Raw genomic sequence first — 20,089 nt, 5'->3', positions numbered from 1 at the left:
ATATATACATGAACATTATATCACATCTTTCACAAGTACTGAATGACCAAAGATGACAACCCAATATATAGAATAAGAAGAAAACAATGAGAAAGCTGTTTGTTTTGCACAAAAACTTAAATGGCCAAATAAAGACAATATGGCTAAAAGCAGAGACCATCAGAGAAAAAAGCAGTTTTATCTGGAAAGAAAATATTAAAATATATACATATTCATCATTCATTCATTCAAATGTACATGGAGTCAAAGAAGAAATTACTTCTCTAAACCCAGAATTGAGGGAGAAAAAACACTGGGGGCATATGAGCAAGCAGATGAATTAAATGTAAATTGTGGATACACATATTCTCAGAAACAAGAAAGGTGGTCATTAGGGGGGAAAAATCATTAGAAACACTGATGCCAGAGGAGAGTGAAATTACATCTGAGAAAAATAGAGATGTTAATAGAAAAGAAAAAAAAAACAGTTCTGAAATGCAGTTGAACAGCATCATACAAAATAAGAAAACAAAAGAGCAAAAAATTATATATTTAAAAACACTTAAAAGGCTGTGTTTGAGTGTGTAAATGTCTGAAAAAGACACTAAACTGCAACCTTTGGTTATCTTAGGGAACAGACTCCTGAGAGCTTTCTCTATTTACTCTGCATGAATTTTAACACAGAAAATTATAATACAACTTAACTGAAAAGTTTTTAAAGAAAAGTATTAGGATACAGAGTGTTAAGTGCAATTCATGGTAAGTGTAAAGACAGCCACAGAGTGTATGAAAATGTAGAGGAAGGGAACATTCGTGGGTGGGTTATGAAGTCTTGGGAGAGGAGGTGACAGAAGCTGAACATAAAGGAGAAATAGTGTTTCTTACCTCAATGATGCATAATACGGAAAACAGGAATGAGCGTTGAGTACATGTTGCCCTCTGTTACCTGTCATTACTTCTCCAACTGGCCCCACCATCTTCCTCCCATTCCTCCCCTGTCAGTGGCCCCCCTCCAGGCCCCTTAAGCCCAAGTTACCCGTGTGGATAACTGCTCCGTCTCCCCCAACCACTCTGAGAGCTTCTGGGGGAAGGAACCAAGTTCAGTTCCGTCTCTATGTCCCCAGCACCCAGAACTCAGCCTGGCCCATAGGAGATCAATAAATGTTTGTAGGATTACACTGAATCAAAGGAAAGGAGTCAGTTGAGTCCAAAAACACGACTTTAATTAACTTTTGCGGCCCTACAAAAGAAGAAATAACCAAACGGAGTCCGTTCCTCAGATTTAAAAAAGTGACAGGCCTCGTGACTTCTACTGCTGTAAGATGAATCCCCAGGAGGCTCCAGAACCGGCCGGAAGGGCCAAGAGGGGCTCAATCCTTTTCTGCCAGGATCCGGGACAGTTACAGCCCCGGAGCCCAGGGCGACTCCCGCAAGGGGGCGCAGGTCGAGAGAGGAGAGACGGACAGGATTCTTAATTCTACTCACGCCCGGGTAGGCCGGCTCTTCCCGCTGGATCTCAGGCGGGAAGGGGACCCACCAGTGCGGGACCTGCCGTTAGGGGAAACCGCGTCGGGAGTACTCCGGGAACTGGAGGAGAGCGTTGCACGCATCAACAGGTGCACTCCCCATTGGGCTTTCCGCGAGCCTCTTCCAGCTGAGCCCCTGTGCGCCTCTTCCAGGCCGCCCACAAGAGACTTAAGGCTCGAGAACCCTCAGCCCCCCACACCTAAGAAACTCCACGAGAGCACATGCGCTGCTGTCCCGAAACTCTCCGTTGTGTAAGCAAAGGGCCCACGTGGCGCTCCGGGGAATTAACGTGCTGCTGGGGGAGACCCAGTGGGTGGGTGCTGCGGCTACGCCCCACCTCCCCACTGAGAGCGAAGGTCTGACTCGCGGGCGCCCCAGAGACGAAACCTGCTTCCGTTTCAATTTGCGCTAGGCCCCCTGCTACCCTGAAAAAACTGCCCTTTACTACACTCCCACCCACCCACGTCCATTTCCAGGAGGGCAAGGTGCACTTCACACCTGCAGGCGGATTCAGTCTCCTTCTTAAAGCAGGTGCAAGCTAGTAAGTAATACAGTGTTAAAGAGAAGTACCAAGGTCAGTAACAAACAGAAATCTAAAACATAAAGTCGTTAGAAAAGGCCATTTTAATCAGGACCTTCATCCCAGAAGCTGTAAGTAAAACACAAGGTAACATGAAAAGGGAAAACTTCTGTATGGCAAACATTCAAAATTCCTTTCCAAATTTGAGTCTTTTCTTTTTAATTTTGGAGTTAAGCCAAGTTTTTTCCTAATGAACTTTATCGTAAGATTATTTAGGGGCACCACCAGAGGGAAAATACCAAAAATTCTGTTCCTCTTATCTGAAATATCTTAACTAAAGTAGGTCAAGCCCACCAGAGCCCAGTTTAAATTTTAGATTACCCAGGTCTGTCGGTGTCCAAATGCTTGACATATTCTCTCTATTGGCACTACAGTCTCATTGCGTAAAAAATTTCAAGTGTCAACAAATGAAAATAATTCGAGGCAATTTAGCGTCCTTACTAACCTACGCCCTTACTCATTTCCTGTTCCCTTGAACCAAAAACGTACTTCAGTGGCCTCTGTTCTATTGCATTCCACTGTTAATGTTTAGAAAGAACATGTCCTTCTGTCCCAATCAGGACACAGTCAAGAAATAACATCTTGAACTCAACGTCTCCCAGTTCTTTGGGGGGGAGGCGGGGAGCGGAGAACAAGTTTAAGCTAAGGCTTTACCAAAATCTTACCAATGATTCCAAACTTTCGCAAAGTTTCCTTGCAATTTGCCAAAATACATATTGCACTGCTGTGAAAAACAACAGTCCTGACCTACTTCACCAGGCTATGGGGAGAAAGTAAAAATTCCTGCCAGACCAGCTACTCCGGCGGAGACACATACATACTGCTGCAGGAAAAGTCTTCTTTCTCATCAACTTTTCGAAAGAAAAAAAGCCAAGTCTTTTGAACAGTTTACCCCAGGAATTGAGCAACTCTCAATTTTAAGCAACGTTTACTCGTCCTCTGGAGCTTCAGTGTTAGGCAAGGGTTACGTGGGCTGGAGGTAGGGGCTCTCGGGGACAGCACCCGGGACCCTGGCAGCCACCCGCGGCCCTGCTGAGAAGTGGGGTGGGGGAGGGCGAGGGAGCGGGTTTGTTAGGCGGTTTGTCCCGCTGCCACCGCCCCCTGCCACCGCCCCCAGCCGCCCCGGGAGGGCGCCTGCCAGTCCAACGGGAGGTAAGGACCCCACAGGACTGAGTCACCTGCCAGAAGGCCCCCTCTTCCCGTAACCCCTGCCTGGCTTCTCCCGCCCCAGACCAGTTCCGGGAAGAGCTAGTCCGCGAGTAGCTGCTAGGGGCGGGAGGGGCGGGAGGGGCGGCTGGGGAGGCCCCCCCCCCTGCCCCCACCAGCCTCGAGTCTTGGACCTGGGGAGGGTGGGGAGCGGGGAGAGCAAGCCCTGGGCACTTACCGTCCTGCACACCGCGGGGCTCTTCTTAGGCTGCCCTGTCAGGCTTCGCTGACACTGACGCAGAAAATCGTAGGCAAGATGGAGAAAGGAAACTGAAAGCCTAAGCCTGGAAGCGGACGTGGCGCCTTCCTGCCCAGTCACGCCTCCATTGGCCTTGCTCACCCAGGAAAAGCCGCTAAGAAAACTTGATGGCCTGACGTTCACTGTGTTAAACCCAGAGACCCCCCTCCGCCCCCCCACTCACCAGTCCCTGAGTCCTTTTGAATTAAAACACTCGTGCCACAGTCAACCAGCTGTTACTACCCTCTATTACTGAGCAGGGGAGAAAAAAAAATATCACCCCAAAATGTGTCTTTGGCATGTGGATTGTTCTGGTGATTATTTTCAAGAAACAAACTCGGAAAGAACCTTTGACCCTCCCTCTAACTGTGTAGACGAATTTGGATGTGCTCTAGGAAGGGACCTATCAACATAGTTAACTATAGTATAATATGAACTAGGTGTTTTAGACAGGGAAGAATTTAGCAAAGTCTGTTAAAATTCCTCTCTCTGTCCCATTGTTTCCGTCTGGCCCAGCAAACATTTGTTTACCGAACATTTACTCTCTTTCATCTTCCTGTGAATTGTCTTCCTTCCCTTTGAGGTCCCAGGCCCCTGACCCCTCCCTTCTCCTTATCTCTGAATGACACAGAAGCCTCACTTGCCTGACTGCCTGATAGGTAGGTAATTAAATTTTGTAGTCTGTTAATCTGTCATATGCCAATTTAATTCTTAGACCAGACAAAAGAACGTTGAAAGGTAAAGTAAAATTGTCTTCTTCCTCAATATCTGGATATGCTATGAACCCAGGGTGTTTGTTTAAGGTAGTTCTAGTTGTCATTAAGAGCAAGCAAACACTGCTAATGTTTGGATACCAATGCATGGGAATGAATAATCGCAAGTGCAAAAGCACTTTATATTTTAATGTTTATTCCTAAAAACCACTTTCTTCTGTGTCTTTTTTTTATTTCTTAACTTTTCTTGAAATCAATTTAAGCTTATAGGAAAGTTGCAAGAATAACAGCACCAAGAGATTAACTACTGGCCTGATAGCATGAGGAGCTCAGATGACCCACTCCCCAGTGATACTGATGAAAATTATTTTAAAACAAGCGAACAACAAATAATCACTTAAACCCTTGGAAATAGTCCTAAGAGAAAAACAGCAAATGAAAAAAATATCTATTCAAGAAAATCCATGAAAATGTGATAAGAAAGGCGAGTGAGAATCTGTAGTATTTCAACCAGGACCGCTTCACCCCCTCTACTCAGCAGAGACCCCACTCTGCTGCAATCAAGAACACAGGTTCTCCTCTCCCCATAATTCCAGGGGGTGGAGCAGAATGTCAGCAATTCTCACCAGGCCCTAGTACCTGACGCTAAAGCTAAATCCTGGGTAGGTGTGGTTGAGAGATGGAGGATCTTTTCTCCCATCCAGTCCACTCATGGAATAGAGGATCTACCTTGGGCTGGAGTGCTGCGAATACTAGGGACCTAATCACCCTCACCTCAGAAGTGGTAGTTGGGACCAGAGAGATAAGCCAGAGGACCTCGGGCTACTACCCCCTCCTCTACCTAGAGTTCAGCCCCTAAGAGCAGAGATGTGACTCAGTTTGCCACTGTTCTTCCTCTTCCCCAAAGCCCTGGCTTTCTAATTGAAGGGGGGGGGGGGGGGGGGGCAGTCCATGAAACACATAGCTTAAATCTCTTCCCAAAGGAAGTGATTTCATGTGCCAAAAACATGGAGAAATGTAAGCCAAGCTGTGCTCTCAAAAACCTGGGGGTTTTAGTGTTAGGCAATTGTGAGGAGATTCAAGATATGGGCTAAATTGTAAATTGGCTAGTTTGCCAGAGAGAACCAAAGATAAAGACAGTTGAGGGAAGCCCTCCTTGGGTGAGAACAGATAATAACACTGACCTCATAAAATATTGCTTCAAAGGACCCAGAAGTTGATTGGATCCATTTATAGAGAAATTTATGTCTCAGGACAGCATTGAAAATAATAGAGCAATCAGGCAGTGAACTGTTGAAGTTTAACAGCTGGGTGTGGTCAGGAAATAAGACAAAGAGAGCTGTAGCCAAATTACCATAATACTAGGATAAAAACATCAGAAATTTAAGAGGGGGGGGAGTAAACTTTACTAAAATAATCCAGCCAGTCACTAAACAAATAAACAAGCAAATAATAATAACAAAGTGAGGAGGACGAGGGAGGAAAAATAAGCACCCAGAGTTGGTACTTGTAATAAATGCCCAGTTTCCAAAGAAAAAACAAGGAAGTATGCAAGGAAACAGGAAGGTATGACTCATACACTGGAAAAATAGGCAATAAAAACTGCCTGTGAGAGCAACTTGATGTCAGATTTATCAGAAAAAAATTCAAAGTAGCCATTATAAATATTTTCCCAGAGCTAAAGAAAAGCAGGATCAAAGAAGAAAGGTACTGATGAAATTTGGGGGTGATGCATGCAGTGGTCCGGAGCCAATGGCCAAGAAAGAATTCTTGAAGACATTTTTGGTGCAAAAACGTGATTTTATTAAAGCATGGGAACAGGACCCGTGGGCAGAAGAGCGGCACAGGGGTCATGATGGGTAACTCATTATATACCCTCAGGTTGGGAGGGGGTCAGGGATAGAGTAAGTCTCTAAGGTATTTTGGGAGCAAGGTTTCCAGGACCTTGCTAGAGGGGCTAGATGTTGCTAGGCAACCATTTATTACCATTTAATAAAACCTCAGTCATGAGACCCTTCAGATATATATCAGGGGGCCATAAGCCACATATCACACATCATTAAGCCACATATTACATATTATGTCACACATATCCCACCTGGGGTGGGGAGGGGTGGGTGGGAAAGAAGCGTGCTGTTAGCCTGTATTTTGCCCTCAGCTTGGCCCACACTCCTTCATCAGTATGATAATGTCATATCAAAGAAAGAATACCAATAAAGAGATATTCAGCCCCTAGAGCAGGGACATAACTCAGAAATTATAGAAATGAACCAAATAGAAACTCTGGAGTGGAAATAACTTTATTATGGGCTCAACAGTAGATTTGAACTGGCAGAAGAAAGAATAAGCTAACTAAGAAATGGAGATTATACAAGCCAAAGAACAGAGAGAAATGAAGAGAGCCTCAGAGAAATGTGCAACACCATGGAGCACACCAAACACATGCATAATGGGAATACCAGAAGAAGAGAATGAAAAGAAGCAGAAAAAATATACAAAGAAATAAGAGCTAAAAGCTTCCCAAATGTATTCAAAAACTGTAACCTACACATCCAGGAAGCTCCAAAAATTCCAAATAAGATAAATGCAAAGAGCTCTACAAGCAGATATATTACAGTAACAATGCTGAAAGTCAAAGACAAGGAATAAACCCTGAAAGCAACAAAGGAATAACAACTCTTGCTTACAAGTATATACCAGTAAGGTTAATAGTTGACTTCTCACCAAAAATTAAATAAAGGCTAAAGGCAACGAGAAAACATATTCAAAGTGCTGAAAGAAAAAAAACTTTCAACTAAGAATCCTATATCCAGCAAAACAACCTTATGAAAATAAGATTGGGGAAATAAGGTGAAATACTCAAACAAAAACAAAAAAATTGTGCTAGCACACCTGCCTTTCAAGAATTACTAAAGGAAGTTCTTTAGGCTAAAAGCAAATAACTCCAGACAGTAATTCAAATACTCACACACAAAAAACAAAGAGCACCAAAAAAAGTAGTTACAAAATTATAAAAGGCAGTATAAATAAAAACAGTATGGAGGTTCCTCAGAAATTAAAAATAGAAATACCATAATATCCAGTAATTCCACTACTGGGTATTAAAGAAAATGAAAACACTAATTCAAGAAAATATATGTACCCCTATATTTACTGCAGCATTATTTACAATAGTCAACTTAAGTGTCCACCAATATATGAATGGAAAAAGATGTTTATACATATATGCATACATATATATATATATATATACACACACAATAGAATATTAGTCATAAAAAAAAGAATGAAATCTTAACATTTGTGACAACATAGATGGATCTAGAGGGTATTATGCTGAAATAAGTCAGACAAAGACAAATGATTTGATTTCACTTATATGTGGAATCTAAAACACTAACACACATAACAAATGAGCAAACAAAAAAATAGAAACAGACTCATAAATACAGAAAACAAACTGGTGACTGCCAGAGGAGGGGAGTGGGTGGGTTGATAGGAAAAATAAGGGAAGAGGATTAAGGAGTACAAACTTCCAGTTATAAAAGAAATAAGTCTGGACTAAGTACAGCATAAGGAAAATTATTGCAATAACTTTGTATGGTGACAAAAGGTAAATATACTTATGGTGAGCATTTCATAATGTAATTGTCAAATCATTATGTTGTACACCTGAAACAAATATTGTATGTCAACTATAATTCAATTAAAAACAAAAAAATGAAAATATAGAAAATAGTATAAATTAAAATTTCTTCTCTTCCTCTTAATTGGTTTAAAAAGCAATTGTGTAAAGTAATGTAATGGATCATCATGCCTATAACAGAGAAATTAATATATGTGAAATATATTTGCCAATAATAGCACAAAGGAGGTGGGTAGGAGCAAAGCTATACTGGGATAAGGAAATGACTACAGATGGTAAAGTAATAATTGTACCAATGTATTTTTGAATGTATAACATTAATTGATGTGATATATAACAAAATACCACAAAGGGAGGAAAGAGGGAATAGAGCTATGTAGGAGCAAGATTTCTATATTTCATTGGAACTAGCTAGTATAAATCCCAGCTGCCTCTGGTAAGTTAAGATGTAAATGGTAAACCATAGAGAAATCACTAAAAAATAACTTTAAAAAATATGTTGAAAAATCATTAAAGAAATTAAGATACTACATTAAAAAATACACGCTTAATGCAAAAGGAAGCAGTAAAAGAGATATAAAGGGACAGAAAAGGCATGAGACATATAGAAAACAAAAAGTAAAAGTAAAATGGCACATGCAAATCCAACTGTGTAAATAATAATATTAAATGGAAAAGGGGGCACCTAGGTGGTTCAATCGGTTAAGCATCCGATTCTTGATTTTGATGCAGGGTTATGAGTTTGAGCCCCTCGTTGGGCTCTGCGCTGACAGTGCAGAGCCCACTTGGGATTCTCTCTCTCCCTCTCTGTCCTTCCCCTGCTCACACTCTCTTTCTCTCTCTCTCTGAAAATAAACAATTATATATATATATATATATATATATATATATATATATATATACATATACATATGTAATGTGTATGCATATGTATGTATATGTATATACACACAATATGTATGTATATGTATACATATATATACATATATATATGTAATGGAAAGGCTCAAATAACCTAATCAAAAGGAAAGCTTGTTAGACTGTATTGAAAAAAATCTATGCTCAAGCTATAACTGTCTCGTGGTTGGTGGGTTTGAGCCCCGCATCGGGCTCCCTGCTGACAGTGCAGTTCCTGCTTGAGATTCTTTGTCTTTCTCTCTCTTCCCCTCCCCTGTTCGCTCTCTCTTTCTCTCAAAATAAATAAAAATTTTTTAAAATACAAAGATACAAATAGATTGAAAATAAAAGTATGGAAAAACCATAGACCAGGGGAAAATATTTCCAATACATGTCTCACAATGGACATAAAACTTGAATATATGAACAATAATAACAAAACAAATAACCCATTTTAAAAATACGCCAAAGAGGGGCGCCTAGGTGGCTCAGTCGGTTAAGCAGCCGACTTCGGCTCAGGTCATGATCTCTCGGTCCGTGAGTTTGAGCCCCACATCGGGCTCTGTGCTGACAGCTCAGAGCCTGGAGCCTGTTTTCAGATTCTGTGTCTCCCTCTCTCTGACCCTCCCCTGTTCATGCTCTGTCTCTCACTGTCTCAAAAATAAATAAAATGTTTGGGGTGCCTGGGTGGCGCAGTCGGTTAAGTGTCCGACTTCAGCCAGGTCACGATCTCGCGGTCCGTGAGTTCGAGCCCCGCGTCAGGCTCTGGGCTGATGGCTCGGAGCCTGGAGCCTGTTTCCGATTCTGTGTCTCCCTCTCTCTCTGCCCCTCCCCCGTTCATGCTCTGTCTCTCTGTGTCTCAAAAATAAATTAAAAAAAAAAAACGTTGAAAAAAAAAATAAATAAAATGTTAAAAAAAATTTTTTTAAATAAAAAAAATTTAAAAAAATACGCCAAAGATTTGAATAGACACTTTACAAAACAATTGCCAATAAGTACAAGAAATGATACTTGATACCAATAATTATTAGGGAAATGCAAATTAAAAGCCTACTGGAATGGCTAAAATCAAAAGAACTGACAATACAAAGTATCAGCGAGAATATGGAACAACTTCAACTTTAATACAATGCTAGCAGAAATGTAAAATGGTACCACTTGGAAAACAGTTTGGCTACTTATTGTAAAGTATACTTATCATATGACCTCACAAAAGTACTCTTAAGTACTTATTCAAGATAAATAAAAGCATGTATCTGTACAAAGACTTGTATATGAACATTCACAACAGCTTTACTTATAATAACCCCAAACTGGGAACAACTTAAAATTCCATCAATAGACAAATGGATAAACCATGGCAGTATATCCATGCAATGGAAATACTACTCAGCAGTAAAAAGAAATAAGCCAAAGATTCATGCAACAACATGGATAATTATGCCTGATATGCAAGCTAAATTATTTAGGGGAAATGTACTGATGTCTTTAAAATACATCAAAAAAAAGTCCGTGAGGGGAAGATGGCGGCTTAGGAGGACGCTGGGCTCACCGCGCATCCTGCTGATCACTTAGATTCCACCTACACCTGCCTAACTAACCCAGAAAACCACCAGAAACTAGCAGAACGGAGTCTCCGGAGTCAAGCGCAGACCAGAGGCCCACGGAAGAGGGTAGGAAGGGCGGAGAGGCAGTGCGTGCTCCACCGACTGGCGGGAGGGAGCCGGGGCGGAGGGGCTGCCCGCCGGCCAAGCAGAGACCCCAAGTCTGGCTCGCAAAAGCGGAGGGGCCGGACGAAGTGTGTTCAGACAGCAAGCGGGACTTGCTTAGCATCTGGGAGGTCATAAGTTAACAGCTCTGCTAGAAAAGCGGGAAGGCTGGAGGACAAAGGGAGGGAGAGTTGCTGAGCCCCGGGATGACAGAGCTCAGTTTGGCGGGGAACAAAGGCGCTCGCCAGCGCCATCTCCCCCGCCCATCCCCCAGCCAAAATCCCAAAGGGAACCAGTTCCTGCCAGGGAACTTGCTTGCTCCGTGCAAACACCCAACGTGGTGCTTCTGCGGAGCCACCCCTCCGGCAGCGGGTCTCACTCCCTCCCAATGCCACAGGGCACCTCCTGAAGAGGACCACCTAAGGAGAAGCGAGCTAAGCCTGCTCCTCCTGCCCCCGTGCACCTTGCCAACCCACCCCAGTTAATACGCCAGATCCCCAGCTCCACAAGCCTGGCAGTGTGTAAGTAGCCCAGACGGGCCACGCCACCCCACAGTGAATCCCGCCCCTAGGAGAGGGGAAGAGAAGGCACACACCAGTCTGACTGTGGCCCCAGCGGTGGGCTGGGGGCAGACATCGGGTCGGACTGCGGCCCTGCCCACCAACTCCAGTTATACACCACAGCACAGGGGAAGTGCCCTGCAGGTCCTCACCACTCCAGGGACTATCCAAAATGACCAAACGGAAGAATTCCCCTCAGAAGAATCTCCAGGAAATAACAACAGCTAATGAACTGATCAAAAAGGATTTAAATAATATAACAGAAAGTGAATTTAGAATAATAGTCATAAAATTAATCGCTGGGCTTGAAAACAGTATAGAGGACAGCAGAGAATCTCTTGCTACAGAGATCAAGGGACTAAGGAACAGTCAGGAGGAGCTGAAAAACGCTTTAAACGAAATGCAAAACAAAATGGAAACGACGGCTCGGATTGAAGAGGCAGAGGAGAGAATAGGTGAACTAGAAGATAAAGTTATGGAAAAAGAGGAAGCTGAGAAAAAGAGAGATAAAAAAATCCAGGAGTATGAGGGGAAAATTAGAGAACAAAGTGACACGCTAAAAAGAAATAATATACGCATAATTGGTATCCCAGAGGAGGAAGAGAGAGGGAAAGGTGCTGAAGGTGTACTTGAAGAAACCATAGCTGAGAACTTCCCTGAACTGGGGAAGGAAAAAGGCATTGAAATCCAAGAGGCACAGAGAACTCCCTTCAGACGTAACTTGAATCGATCTTCTGCACGACATATCATAGTCAAACTGGCAAAATACAAGGATAAAGAGAAAATTCTGAAAGCAGCAAGGGATAAACGTGCCCTAACATATAAAGGGAGACCTATAAGACTCGTGACTGATCTCTCTTTTGAAACTTGGCAGGCCAGAAAGGATTGGCACGAGATCTTCAATGTATTGAACAGAAAAAATATGCAGCCGAGAATCCTTTATCCAGCAAGTCTGTCATTTAGAATAGAAGCAGAGATAAAGGTCTTCCCAAACAAACAAAAACTGAAGGAATTTGTCACCACTAAACCAGCCCTACAAAAGATCCTAAGGGGGATCCTGTGAGACAAAGTACCAGAGACATCGCTACAAGTATAAAACATACAGACATCACAATGACCCTAAACCTGTATCTTTCTATAATAACACTGAATGTAAATGGATTAAATGCGCCAACCAAAAGACATAGGGTATCAGAATGGATAAAAAAACAAGACCCATCTATTTGCTGTCTACAAGAGACTCATTTTAGATCTGAGGACACCTTTAGATTGAGAGTGAGGGGATGGAGAACTATTTATGCTACTGGAAGCCAAAAGAAAGCTGGAGTAGCCATACTTATATCAGACAAAGTAGACTTTAAATTAAAGGCTGTAACAAGAGATGAAGAAGGGCATTATATAATAATCACAGGGTTTATCCATCAGGAAGAGCTAACAATTATAAATGTCTATGCACCGAATACCGGAGCCCCCAGATATATAAAACAATTACTCAAAACATAAGCAACCTTATTGATAAGAATGTGATCATTGCAGGGGAATTTAACACTCCACTTACAGAAATGGATAGATCATCTAGACACACGGTCAATAAAGAAACAAGGGCCCTGAATGACACATTGGATCAGATGGACTTGACAGATAATATTTAGAACTCTGCATCCCAAAGCTTCAGAATATACTTTCTTCTCGAGTGCACATGGAACATTCTCCAAGACAGATCATATACTGGGTCACAAAACAGCCCTTCATAAGTATACAAGAATTGAAATTATACCATACATACTTTCAGACCACAATGCCATGAAGCTTGAAATCAACCACAGGAAAAAGTCTGGAAAACCTCCAAAAGCATGGAGGTTAAAGAACACCCTACTAACGAATGAGTGGGTCAACCAGGCAATTAGAGAAGAAATTAAAAAATATATGGAAACAAACGAAAATGAAAATACAACAATCCAAACGCTTTGGGACACAGCGAAGGCAGTCCTGAGAGGAAAATACATTGCAATCCAGGCCTATCTCAAGAAACAAGAAAAATCCCAAATACAAAATCTAACAGCACACCTAAAGGAAATAGAAGCAGAACAGCAAAGACACCCCAAACCCAGCAGAAGAAGAGAAATAATAAAGGTCAGAGCAGAAATAAACAATATAGAATCTAAAAAAACTGTAGAGCAGATCAACGAAACCAAGAGCTGGTTTTTTGAAAAAATAAACAAAGTTGACAAACCTCTAGCCAGGCTTCTCAAAAAGAAAAGGGAGATGACCCAAATAGATAAAATCATGAATGAAAATGGAATTATTACAACCAATCCCTCAGAGATACAAACAATTATCAGGGAATACTATGAAAAATTATATGCCAACAAATTGGACAACCTGGAAGAAATGGACAAATTCCTAAACACCCACACTCTTCCAAAACTCAATCAGGAGGAAATAGAAAGCTTGAACAGACCCATAACCAGCGAATAAATTGAATCGGTTATCAAAAATCTCCCTACCAATAAGAGTCCAGGACCAGATGGCTTCCCAGGGGAGTTCTACCAGACGTTTAAAGCAGAGATAATACCTATCCTTCTCAAGCTATTCCAAGAAATAGAAAGGGAAAGAAAACTTCCAGACTCATTCTATGAAGCCAGCATTACTTTGATTCCTAAACCAGACAGAGACCCAGTAAAAAAAGAGAACTACAGGCCAATATCCCTGATGAATATGGATGCAAAAATTCTCAATAAGACACTAGCAAATCGAATTCAACAGCATATAAAAAGAATTATTCACCATGATCAAGTGGGATTCATTCCTGGGCTGCAGGGCTGGTTCAACATTCGCAAATCAATCAACGTGATACATCACATTAATAAAAGAAAAGATAAGAACCATATGATCCTGTCAATCGATGCAGAAAAGGCCTTTGACAAAATCCAGCACCCTTTCTTAATAAAAACCCTTGAGCAAGTCGGGATAGAAGGAACATACTTAAACATCATAAAAGCCATTTATGAAAAGCCCACAGCTAACATCATCCTCAATGGGGAAAAATTGAGAGCTTTTCCCCTGAGATCAGGAACACGACAGGGATGCCCACTCTCACCGCTGTTGTTTAACATAGTGTTGGAAGTTCTAGCGTCAGCAATCAGACAACAAAAGGAAATCAAAGGCATCCAAATTGGTAAAGATGAAGTCAAGCTTTCGCTTTTTGCAGATGACACGATATTATACATGGAAAACCCGACAGACTCCACAAAAAGTCTGCTAGAACTGATACATGAATTTAGCAAAGTTGCAGGATACAAAATCAATGTACAGAAATCAGTTGCATTCTTATACACTAACAATGAAGCAACAGAAAGACAAATAAAGAAACTGATCCCATTCACAATTGCACCAAGAAGCATAAAATACCTAGGAATAAATCTAACCAAAGATGTAAAAGATCTGTATGCTGAAAACTATAGAAAGCTTATGAAGATAATTGAAGCAGATATAAAGAAATGGAAAGACATTCCCTGCTCATGGATTGGAAGAATAAATATTGTCAAAATGTCAATACTACCCAAAGCTATCTACACATTCAATGCAATCCCAATCAAAATTGCACCAGCATTCTTCTCGAAGCTAGAACAAGCAATTCTAAAATTCATATGGAAACACAAAAGGCCCCGAATAGCCAAAGTAATTTTGAAGAAGACCAAAACAGGAGTCATCCCAATCCCAGACTTTAGCCTCTACTACAAAGCTGTCATCATCAAGACAGCATGGTATTGGCACAAAAACAGACACATAGACCAATGGAATAGAATAGAAACCCCAGAACTAGACCCACAAACGTATGGCCAACTCATCTTTGACAAAGCAGGAAAGAACATCCAATGGAAAAAAGACAGTCTCTTTAACAAATGGTGCTGGGAGAACTGGACAGGAACATGCAGAAGGTTGAAACCTGTCAGAAAGACCACTTTCTGACACCATTCACAAAAATAAACTCAAAATGGATAAAGGACCTGAATGTGAGACAGGAAACCATCAAAACCCTAGAGGAGAAAGCAGGAAAAGACCTCTCTGACCTCAGCCGTAGCAATCTCTTACTCGACACATCCCCAAAGGCAAGGGAATTAAAAGCAAAAATGAATTACTGGGACCTTATGAAGATAAAAAGCTTCTGCACAGCAAAGGAAACAACAAACAAAACTAAAAGGCAACCAATGGAATGGGAAAAGATATTTGCAAATGACATATCGGACAAAGGGCTAGTATCCAAAATCTATAAAGAGCTCACCAAACTCCACACCCGAAAAACAAATAACCCAGTGAATAAATGGGCAGAAAACATGAATAGACACTTCTCTAAAGAAGACATCCGGATGGCCAACAGGCACATGAAAAGATGCTCAACGTCTCTCCTCATCAGGGAAATACAAATCAAAACCACACTCAGATATCACCTCACGCCAGTCAGAGTGGCCAAAATGAACAAATCAGGAGACTACAGATGCTGGAGAGGATGTGGAGAAACGGGAACCCTCTTGCACTGTTGGTGGGAATGCAAACTGGTGCAGCCACTCTGGAAAACAGTGTGGAGGTTCCTCAGAAAATTAAAAGTAGACCTACCCTATGACCCAGCAATAGCGCTGCTAGGAATTGACCCAAGGGATACAGGAGTACTGATGCATAGGGGCACTTGTACCCCAATGTTTATAGCAGCACTCTCAACAATAGCCAAATTTTGGAAAGAGCCTAAATGTCCATCAACTGATGAATGGATAAAGAAATTGTGGTTTATATACACAATGGAGTACTACGTGGCAATGAGAAAGAACGAAATATGGCCCTTTGTAGCAACGTGGATGGAACCGGAGAGTGTGATGCTAAGTGAAATAAGCCATACAGAGAAAGACAGATACCATATGTTTCCACTCTTATATGGATCCTGAGAAACTTAACAGAAACCCATGGGGAGGGGAAGGAAAAAAAAAAAAAAAGAGGTTAGAGTGGGAGAGAGCCAAAGCATAAGAGACTCTTAAAAACTGAGAACAAACTGAGGGTTGATGGTGGGTGGGAGGGAGGGGAGGGTGGGTGATGGGTATTGAGGAGGGCACCTTTTGGGATGAGCACTGGGTGTTGTATGGAAACCAATTTGACAATAAATTTCATATACTGAAAAAATTAAAAAATTAAAAATTAAAACACATCAAAAAATAAGATGGATTGAAAAATGAACAAAAGAATGTGTTAAAACAAGTATAGTAGAATCTAAAACATTTGACCTTTGAACTGTGAAGGTTCACATATGCAGATTTTTTTAGCATACTACTATAAATGTATTTTCTTTTCCCTATGATTTTCTTCATAACATTTTCTTTAGCTTACTTTATTGAAAGAAATCAACAGTTTATGTTATTGGTAAGGCTTCTGGTCAACAGTAGTTAAGTTTTTGATGAGTCAAAAACTTAACTATTAGTAGTTAAGTTTTTGATGAGTCAAAATTTATGCAGATTTCTGACTGCATGGGTGATTGGTACCTCTAATCCCCCGCATTGTTCAAGAGTCAATTGTAGTATAATCTAGTAGTAGGTATATGGGTGTTTACTGTAAAATGATTGAACATTTTTTAAACGAAAGGTTTGGGAAGAAAATATTGTGCTGAGTGAAAGAATCCAGACACACAAAACGTACAAGTATGATTTCTTTTACAGTACATAAAGTACTATATAGTTTATTTATATGACATTCTAGAACAGAAAAAAACAAATCTCTAGTGACAGAAAGTAAATCAGTGTTTGCCTGAAAGTGTTGATTATAAAGGGGGATAAGAAAAATCCTGGGGTGATGGAAATATTCTGTACACTGATTGGATGGTAGTTACATGGGAGTATATATTTGTCAAAAGTCATTAAACTGTACACCTTAAATAAATGTATTTATTTATGTAAACTACACGTTGATAAAGTTGATTTTAAAACAAACAGGCAGGGGCACCTGGGTGGCTCAGTCATTTAAGTAACTGACTCTTGATTTCAGCTCAGGTCATGGTATCATGGTTCCTGAGATCGAGCCCCTTGTTGGGCTGTGCACGGATAGTGCTGAGCCTGCTTGGGATTCTCTCTTTCCCCCCCCCCCCCGCCCCTTCCGTGTGTGTGTATGTGTGCACGCACACTTGTATGCTCTCTCTCAAAAGTAAATAAACTTTTGGGGCACTTCGGTGGCTCATTCGGTTAAGCTTCCAACTTCGACTCAGATCATGATTTCACAGTTCCTTGGTTCAAGCCCTGTGTTGGGCTCTGTGCTGACAGCTCAGAGCCTGGGGCCTACTTTGGATTCTGTGTCTCCCCCTCTTTCTGCCCTTCCCCCACTCCTGCTTTTACTCTCTCTGTCTCTCAAAAATAAATAAAACACTTTAATAAAAATAAATAATAAAATTTTAAAAATAAATAAGTAAAACAAACAAGCAAACAAAAGTGGATGGGAAGCTCTGAGCTTCTAAATGGGTCTAATCCATTCTGATCATCTCACTGGATAATCTGGTTGTGCTATTTCCTTGGGGAACTTCCATTGTCAGTATTTTCATATTTTTCCTTTAGATTGTTCAAATTTAGCAAGAGGAATTTTTTAACCTCTCACCTGCAAAGGAAAGGCCTGGCTGCCAGAGCTTCCAAAGTGGAGAGGGAAAAGATTGTTGAAGTTTCCTAATCCAACAGGCATACCTCATCTTAGTTGGACATATTTGACCTGCCCCCTTACCCACTTATTGAAACCCTTTCTTCCTTTGCTTAAAGGAGCCCACTCTCTCCAGATGAACCTCCCACATTTCTGGTCATTCCATCTCAGTCTCTTTATAGATAGAGTTCCTTTGCTTTGTTTGCCCCTTAAATATTGACTCTGTCCTTGACCCCCTTCTTTTTGTCAGCCAGGATTCAATTATCTTTTGTTTTAGTGATCACACATCCCTCTACTGTATTTCTTTAGTTTCCTTGTCCATCTGATTTCTCTTATGGTCTGTTAGAGTTCTATCTGTCATCTGCCTTCATGAAGCACTAAAGGAAATGTGTTGAGTACAGAGTATGACAGAGAGAGTCAAGGTCAGAGGAGAGAAAAATAATCAGAGCCTAATGCCACCAACTGGTTCAGTGATGTCCCAGGCCTGGAGGGAGACGCTGACACAGATGTGGCATTTCCGAGTCATACTGCTGCTGTTCCTTACTTGAGATGACCTATTTCCATGCTGTTGCCCCACAGCAAGGAGCCCTTTTGCAACACAAAGCAAATGTTCAGACACTCTGGTTTTCCTTTCTTTTTGACTGAACATTAAAAATAAAATGTTAGGAAAGAAATCATTGTGCTAATGGCAAGAAGTCAGACATTGAAGAGTACATACTGCTTTAGTACGTAACACTGAATTTAGAAATAGGGCTGTTTCCCCATGGCTCAGGGCAGACTCCAGTGGAGAAGCTATCACGCACATATCCCCTCCTAGAGCCTGCAAAGATATTTTGACAAGGGGAGCTACCATTTGAAAATAGGCATGCAGTACATGGTAGCTACTATTTTATCATGGGAATATTAATATGCTGTTTATACAGATCAATTCATGTTATTCTCTGCAGAACCATTATCCTCATTTTATTACTGAAAAAAACTGAGGGGTATAGAGGCAGAATAATTAAGTAACCAGAGGTTAAAGTCATGTAGGTAATAATTGGAAGAGCTTGGGTTCAAAAGCAGGGAGTCCAACTCTAGAGCCCTATCAGAGAGACCTGTTGACTAGTGTTAACTAGAAGTAGCTATATTGAGAATAGAATGCCCCTCTCTCCCACTCCATATAGAGATACTGCTACTACTGATCATTTTATTGTCTCTATAGTTTTGTCTTTTCTAGAATGTCAGAGAGTTGGAATCATATGTAGCCTTTTCAGATGGGCTTCCTTAACTTAGTAATATGCATTTAAGTTTCCTCCATGTCTTTTCATGACCACAGTTTATTTACCCATATGTCTACTGAAGAACACTTTGTTGCTTCCAAGTTTTAGCAATTATGAATAAAGCTGTTTCGACATCTATGTGCAGGTTTTCATGTGGATGTAAATTTTCAACTCCTTTGAGTAAATACCAAGAAGAAGGATTTATGGATTGTATGGCAAGAGTATGCTTGGTTTTATAAGAAACTGTAGAGAGACAGGTCCTAAAGGTGCAGTGACGAGAGAATTAGAAAGCAGGGGGCTAAGACTCTCCAGGAGCTGAAGCCATCAGTCCCCTGGCTCAATCCTCTTTTATTTTTGCAAACTGTCTGATGACAGCAAGCACATACAACATAGTATATGGCATTTTGACAAGTCATGCACCTGCAGTGTATTCCATACTGGGTCATGAGTACATCTGGCACCAGAAAAAAACATTCTTATCCCCAGGCCTAGCACCTGTATGATGTCCTTCTGGAGAGAACGAGCAGTCTGGGCAGCCTTCCATCCTGGGAATGAAACTGCTTTCAGTTTCTTGCTGCTCTGTCCCTTTCCTTCAGGACATTCTTATGGTGCCTCCAGCTTCTTGTTCTCCAACAAGAAACTACCAAACTTTTCCCAAAGTGCTGGTATTTTGTATTCCCATCAGCAATGTATGAGAGTTTCTGTTGCTCCACATCCTTGCCAACATTTGGTGTAAAGAGAGTGTAGTGATATCTCATTGTTATTTTAATTTGCATTTCCCTGATGACATATGTTGTGGAACATCTTTTCATATACTTATTTGCCATCTGTATGTCTTCTTCGGTGAGATGTCCATGAAGGTCTTTGGCCCATTTTTTTAAAATTTAGTTTTTTATAATTACATCCAACTCAGTTAGCATGTAGTGCAATAATGATTTAAGGAGTAGAATCCAGTGATTCATCACCTACATATAACACCCAGTGCTCATCCCAGCAAGGGTCCTCCTTCATGCCTCTTCCCCATTTAGCCCATCCGCCCACCCAAAACATCTCCAGCAACCCTCAGTTTAGTTCTCTGTATTTAAGAGTCTCTTATGTTTTGTCTCCCT

The 20,089-nt window shown here is 41.2% G+C and overlaps 1 protein-coding gene across 7 annotated transcripts in view; it reads right to left on the bottom strand.

Moving 5' to 3' along the window:
• Positions 1–20,089, bottom strand: part of CFLAR (CASP8 and FADD like apoptosis regulator) — a 110,944-nt gene that overhangs the window by 74,642 nt on the left and 16,213 nt on the right. For 3 of the 7 annotated variants that reach the window (XR_006220886.1, XR_006220885.1, XM_007089998.3), the window contains exon 1: positions 3,471–3,721. The exons of 1 other annotated variant lie outside the window; for it this stretch is intronic. The gene's annotated coding sequence lies outside the window, so the exon portion shown is untranslated. Of the gene's footprint in view, positions 1–864; positions 3,378–3,470; positions 3,725–20,089 lie in introns of those variants that run through there. 3 more of the 7 variants (XM_042995049.1, XM_007090001.3, XM_015540992.2) reach the window with 3 other exon arrangements.

Source organism: Panthera tigris, chromosome C1 (genome assembly GCF_018350195.1).
Source record: "Panthera tigris isolate Pti1 chromosome C1, P.tigris_Pti1_mat1.1, whole genome shotgun sequence".
Classification (NCBI taxonomy): domain Eukaryota; kingdom Metazoa; phylum Chordata; class Mammalia; order Carnivora; family Felidae; genus Panthera; species Panthera tigris.
The sequence above is the reverse complement of the archived record's forward strand: the minus strand, read 5'-3'. Positions and strand labels throughout refer to the sequence as shown.